A 7,422-nucleotide genomic window follows, 5' to 3' on the forward strand; every position below is an offset into this window, starting at 1 on the left:
TCTGTACATCTGCTGTGCCCATTATATGAGGTTCTCACCTCCTTGCTGGAATTTAATCTTTCTTAAATTACCTAGAATGTGACAGGAGGAGCTGAGAACACACAAAGATGGTTGTGGACACACAAAACTTCACTTTAGGATGGACTGACTTTAAGTAATAATAAATAAGACATTACAGCAAAGCAAGATCTAAGTGGCTCCCAGTGATATAGCTCATTCAGAGAGCACAGCATGTATGTTACTGGATCAGTGTGCGTCCTGGGGTCCATGGAAATTAATGGTAATGCAAAGGGCCTATTCACATGTTGCATGTGTTGATACTAAGGATGTGCAATGGTTTGGTGCAACTTCCCAGTTCGCCTGAGTCCTCCAACATTAGTCGGCACGCATTATTTGGCATGATGACGCCCATTGCATGGTCTGAATACATTTTCAATGGACCAGAAGACACATGGCAATTTTCTTTGCAACATAGGTGTTTCATGTTGAGTTCATTTATGGACATCATTGGGTGTGCGCACCATAACGCATATAACACATTGTTGCAAAAGGCTCTGAAACAGGCGCAAAACAGTGTAAATGAGTCCTAAGACTAGAGCAGGTTTCTCCAAACTATGACCCGTGGGCCACATGTTGCATGCTACAAGATATTATGTGGTCCACAGTGACCCCCAGCTGGCTGGGAGTGTATGTGGGGGTGCTCTGCTGGACATTCCTAGATACAAGGGAGGGCTATGCATTGAGTAGTTGTAAAATATACAATGTGGCCCTTGTACTGAAAAGTTTGGAGACCCCTGGACTAGAGCTACACAGGGGACGTTTGCATGTTAATGTTTGTTGCATTAAGGCCCCCCATTGAAATGATCGGTTTAGTAACAGGATTGAGCTAATAAAATTCCCCTGTGTAGCTCCAGTGAGGTGAATGCCAGCAAGTGGTTAAATCTCTCAGCAGCAACAGATTCAAATCAACCATGTATCTTACCCCTAATGCTGAATGAGCCAGCCAACTGAGTGTGGTAATGATCTGCCCCAGCTGGGGTATTAGTGGCTGCTGGGAGGGGTATAAATGGTAACTCTCTCTAACTCACTCCTATTGCAGTTCTTCTTGCAGACATGGTGGGCTTAAGGATGAGGAGTTGCTGTAGTTGGCTCTTGCTGCTTGCTCTTGTTTATGGGCCAGGTTTTGGCTGTGCTGGAGATGATGTCTTATCTAGACAGAGTCGCCAGTCAGATTGGTGGAGGAGCTACCAGCGGGCTGTACCTGCCCAGGCTCCTTCTAGATGGGGTTCTAGAGAGCTTTATCGGGGCAGTAATGAGCCTGTTCTTGGGTTTGGGGCTTCCAGAGCTGGGGCTCAGTGGGGTTCATCTGCTGGACGTCCAGGGATGCTCCGACAGCAACTACAGACAGGAAGTTCCCCTATCAGTGTCCAGTGTGGAGAGGACACCATGGATGTCAGTGTCGAGGGATTTGTATGGGAATGGAAAGCTAGTAAAACCTTCTGATCTGAGCCTGGGAGCCCAACAATGCAAGCCAAGCACCCAAAGTACTGACAACATGGTCATCTTCCAGATTGGCCTCCAGGACTGTGGCAACACTGCACAGGTAATTTTCTTTAATATTTGCACTCCAAATCCTTCCCTTCACGTTGTTTTGTATGTGTTCCAGTAACTTCAGTGACACCTATAGCAACAACTAGAGCGTAACTTTATTTATTATATATATATCAAAGTATCTTTTCTGCCTGTTTTCTTGGGTTTAGTAAACTGAAATCTGTTTTTTATGGCCTACAGCAGTTTTGTAGGATGTGGACTGTATCTGATCACTTAGATGAGCCCAGACCTGACTCTCCATGTTTGCCCACTGCCTTGTTCCTGAATTTTGCCCTGGTTCTCTGAATATATATATCAGGGGGCTACAAATGGGGATAATGTTTCTACTTCCCTGACCATAAGGGGACATGTATGAAACCACAATATTGCTTTTGAAGCATTGCACACAGGTTTCAGCTTTTGAAAGCATTGTACAGTATACTTCCAGCATCCTTTTTTTTTTTTTTTTTTTTAAAGCACTCTCTAACTCCTGTTCCATAGGTCTTAATAGGAGTGCTGACTCCCTTTTAAACAAGCAGGTACATTGTCTTCCCTTGCTGCGTGCTTGTTTTGGCCATTGGTTACTTGAGGTGAAGACCCTGCCCACTGTGCTTTACCTAGTATAAAGAAATACTCAACCTCTAATTTATAACTTGACAGCTTCACCTGATCTAAAGGGGCTAGTGTCTTCACATGGGTTAATAACAGGCTGGCTGTTCTGTTTTCTGCTCAGGTCACTGAAGTCCCTCAGCATTCACTCTATTATAGGGGCTGACCCACCCACAGACTTTCTATAAGAGTTGATTCTCTTGTTAGTGCTTCATTTAAACATGAAATCTTGTAATGTAGATCTAGGCAGCTAGCTGTGGCTGTTAATGGCTCCTATTACAGGAATGCTCTAAACTGCTGTCATTGTATTAAGCAGCCCTGATCCTAACTGGCCACAGTGGTTACCTGCACTGCTGATCTTTGGGCACTATAGCTCTTGTAGAGCAAAGATTGGCAATCCAGGTTGGGTGGGACAAGAAAGCAGAAGGTCTTTAAACATGGCAACCACCAGAGTGTTGGATGAAGAGGGTACTGTGAGCACGGTTAAAGTGGTCAGCAGTGTGGGGAGAAATAGTACCTCAGGGAAATATTTTGCTAGATTTTAGTATGGTGCCTTACTTGGGGAAACTTGGCTTTCAGACATGTGGGTGTTTGTCTTGTCTTCCCCCATTGGTAGCTGTCTTAATGAGACCCTGTCGCCTGACTTCAGCATAAGATCTATGTGCACTTAACCTCTTTGGCATGTTTACCTGTAGAAGCTTCTCTTTTGTATAGACATCCAAAATCCCGTAGACCGCTGCTGGGTGCTGCCAACTTGGATATGTCGGCTGCCCCTGCTGACTTGAAGCTACAATCCATAGCATTCCCCTTTTCACCTCCCCCAGCAGCCACATCAAATGTTATGTAGGAAGGGATGGTGACACTCCCAGGAGAGGGCTGTGACATGTAAGGCTGAAGGGGGTCTGTGCTAGGAAACTGGTACTTAGTGGCTATTCCTTACCAAGTTTAGAGGTACATTACAAGTTAAATAAAACAATATGAAGGCAAAATGCTGAAAGGAAGTATTTAAAAAAAACTTTATTTTAAAAAAAGTATTTTTTTAGAAAAATGTAATAGAGAACCTGTAATAAGATATGAGATCTCCAAATCTAATTTCAGGTTGTCTAGTGGAGTCACTGACCTGAAGCTTGTGAAAGGTGCATATACTTGCTAAATCCTTATTGGCATGATATCTGATTAGTCTTTGGAAATAGGTTAACAATGGCTGTGTCACATGTCATGTGTAGAGCTGCCAAATCAATGTAACATTCTACTTTTCTGTGCACAGATGTCTCAAGATTGGGTGGTCTACACCACCAGCCTGACCTACAGCCCAACCTCCTCCATTTCAATTGTCAGAACCAACCCAGCTGTGGTCCCCATAATGTGCTACTACTATCGGTGAGTCTACACTAGGACCGCATTGCATCCTTCCTAGTCAATAGCTTAAGCTAAACATTTGCAAAGAATAGGTGAGAGTTAAAACCGCAGTCAGGTTTTTTTTGCCATCTGTCCTATTCCAAAACTTCAAAATTTGGGTTGTCGCAGTGCCCTACATTCTGAATGAGGGGCTTCCTAAAACTTTTGCGGGCAGTGCACCCCAATCCAGATGTGCTTGGCCCATTTTTTTTTTTTTTGGCATTAAATGGCCGTAAAGTTTTTGGCTTGGGTATGCTTTAACTATTGACTCAATCTATCGACTTGTGGCATGTACCTACAACCTAGCTTTTCTGCCGCAGTGATAAACAATATCTGTTCGTGGCTAAAACTAGGATTAACATTGACAATGGTGGGTTTCCGATTAGTCTCTTTATGACTTTAGACTGCCTCATGGACAAGAGTGGGACCTATCTCTAACATCTGGAATATCTCTTCAATGGCCTTTTGGTAGTGCAGGGATTATCATGCTGGCAATACTAGTCTTAAAACCACCCTGGGGAAAATATTGTATGTTCTATGCTTTCTCAAATTTTAGAGGTACAGGCTTCAGGTATTTTCTGAGTCCTTGTCAGGCAACAAGAATGGAGCCAATGTAGACTGGCATCAGTCATGCTAGCTTCATGTCAACTGCTGGAAAATATAGTTCTGATCAGGCTTGCAACAAAGTAAACAATGGGAGCTACCATACTGAAACAATTTTCCCTTGAAGATGGTACTTTACTTTAAAATGCAATATAGATCTGTGAAATTCCATGATTCTAGTGTATGACTCGTTACTAACATGCCTGTTCTCTGTATAGGCATGGTAATGTGAGCAGCAAGGCCATTAAGCCAACATGGCTTCCATTCAGCACCACTGTGTCCTCAGAAGAGAGGCTGTCCTTTTCTTTGCGCTTGATGGCTGGTGAGTTGCATGAGGAAGATAGAAGAGGGTTAATGGGAGGCAGCTGGGATTTATTAATTTTTCGTTATATTTGCAGAGGACTGGAGTGGCCCTAGAAGTTCTTCAGTCTTTCATTTGGGAGATATTCTCTACATAGAGGCCTCTGTGGACACTCAGAACCATATTGACCTGATCCTGTTTATTGACCGATGTGTGGCCACCATATCTCCTGATGCCAGCTCTTCTCCTAATTATGACATCATTACAGACAATGGGTATGCTCTAATAGCTGGGGAAAGGGTCATTGCTCTAATGAACCCAGTTGGGAAGGGGGGGCTTGGGCTAATGACCCCACTTTCTAACTGACCATCTTCTACAGGTGTCTGGTAGATGGAATGCAAGAGGACTCCTCTGCAGCCTTCGTGGCTCCAAGGGTCAAACCAGACAACCTACGGTTCACAGTAGATGTCTTCCGATTCCTAGGAAATGATGTCTCTCTGGTGAGGATTTGAATTGGTTGAAACAGATGGGATGCCTTGTAAGAACTGATAACCTATTAAAATCTTTCCCTTCAGATCTACGTAACCTGTTACCTGAGAGCTGCTGCAGCCACCCAGGTCCCGGATTCTATGAACAAGGCCTGTTCCTATAGCAAAGCCACAAATGGGTGAGAATGTATTAAAATGGTAGTCTGTCCATTGGTTGCTGTACCATAGCCACTGCATCTAGACCTCAAATATGTAATGGAGGAACCTTCTGCATAAGAACTGGACCTAGCAACCAATGCCTTGAACAATGACTTTGTGATCCGATAACATGATGCTCTCCTAAAGCTAATGGTGTAAGCAGCTGGAAATATTGATAAGTGTAATGGTGCACAGGCAGTCACTGCTGTCTCCCAGGGTCTTTCCTATACCATGTACACTGGTTACATTGCTTGGGGAAGATGTTTCTTCCTAGACAGCCGTCACACCTGAGATCCTCAGGTACCAGCATAGTCTGCATTATGCATTATGAGTATGTTGCCTTGCTTCTACTCCTAGGTCCCAAAAGGGACACCTTGGTGTTGGCTGCAAATTCCCACATAGGTGATCAGGACTCCCACCTTAAAATTATAAGCTGTGCTGACACCTAGTATCCTGTCACTCAAGCACCTAATCTTGCCAAAAATGAGATGGTGGCACTAAAAATTAGGTCACACGAGCACTGCTTAGAGCATCACTTTTTCGTCGAGTAGAAGTTTATGTGCAGGAAGAGTAATGTCAATTGGGCTTTAAAGCACTATTCACTTCCAGATTGGAGTGCTTGAATGAATGTCTGAATAAAAGGGATGTAGCCTCAGTTGTCTCTATTAGGCACTTGTCACTGTACCTCTAGTGAACTATACCTGCTGGGAATGAACTCATGTTAATCCATTTTACAGCGTGTTGCTTTTATCAAAAATGTAAATTTTGTTCTTAAAATCTAGGCTGTGATACTGACATTTGTCTGTCTTCTCTAGCTGGTCTGCAGTTGAGGGCCCCAGCAATATCTGCCAGTGTTGTCAGACAACAGGCACCTGCAGCAACCCTAATCTGATGACAGGAGGAAGGACCAGATTTGGAAGACCGAGAGCATTTAGGAAGAGGGAAGCCTTGGATGGTGAGTTAACCTACTCTATACAATAATGTATGGCTGTGGGCCATCTCTAGATATAGATATAAAGACTCCACAAATTAACACATCTGATGGGGCAAGGTGTACCAATATGGGGGCAAAGTTAAAAACCCAATGGCTGCCTTGTGCTCCCAATGGAAACTCTTCCTCAATTGCCACATAATCTCACTAAGAGTGGAGATCTTAAATGTCTGTGGCAATGAGAACCTGGGAAGTTATAACCATTCCCCTTCCTATTGTGTTCAACTCTTGGTTGAGTGACTGTAGGTCTACAGGTGAAACTCGAATAATTAGAATATCGTGCAAAGTTCATTTATTTCACTAATGCAACTTAAAAGGTGAAACTAATATATGGGATAGACTCATTACATGCAAAGCAAGATAATTCAAGCTGTGATTTGTCATTGTGGTGATTATGGCTTACAGCTCATGAAAACCCCAAGAACCCCAAATCCACAACCTCAAAAAAGTAGAATATTACATGCAATCAATAAAACAAAGATTGTACATAGAACAATATTGGACATCTGAAAAGTACAAGCATGCATATGTACTCAGTACTTGGTTTGGGCCCCTTTTGCAGCACTTACTGCAATTACTTTTGCACGATATTCTAATTATTCGAGTTTCACCTGTATAATGGGTTTCAATTTTTGCATACTCCAAAATTGAATTGACTAAACGCCTAATTGCATGGAAGTGTACAGAGATCTGTAAATGTCTCTCAACCCCCCAATGTTTTTCTCCTACAGAACCCCACACAGAAGGTGGAGAAAGTGTGACCACTCTGGGACCTCTGCTTGTCACTGGGCCAAAACAAAGCGAAGTTGCACTTCAAATGACAAAGGAAGAGTCTGCCCCTGTGGAGCTCTGGGTGTTGGTGGCCGTCGGATGTCTCAGTCTTGTTGTCCTTGTATGTGCAGTGTCAATTGGGAAGTCTCTGAAAAAGCCACACAATGTGCTGTCTGTGGAACAATAAAACAATTCTCATTTTAATCTGGTCTCTTTTATGTATAGATGCCATAATGTACTTTCTTGCTGCTTTCCTGTAACATTGGGGTTTACTGAGGGATCTGTACATGGGTCTTGTGTATTAATGTCAGAGGTTTCTCTAACATGCTTATTAAAGGGAAATGTTACTTCCTCAATGGGGACAGAACTTAAGGCTATTGGTATATATTGTAGAACCCCAAATGTAATATGAAATGTATCAAATTATAAACTAATAATCCAGGTTCGGATTTTAAGTGGTAGCCCCCCCCCCC

At 43.1% G+C, this 7,422-nt stretch overlaps 1 pseudogene; it reads left to right on the forward strand.

Moving 5' to 3' along the window:
• The first annotated feature begins 1,180 nt into the window (after nucleotides 1–1,180).
• The window catches only part of LOC108803474, an 11,856-nt pseudogene continuing 5,614 nt past the window's right edge, over nucleotides 1,181–7,422 (forward strand).

The sequence above is a fragment of the Nanorana parkeri genome, unplaced genomic scaffold (assembly GCF_000935625.1).
Source record: "Nanorana parkeri isolate BGI_ZX_2015 unplaced genomic scaffold, ASM93562v1 scaffold3784, whole genome shotgun sequence".
Lineage (NCBI taxonomy): Eukaryota > Metazoa > Chordata > Amphibia > Anura > Dicroglossidae > Nanorana > Nanorana parkeri.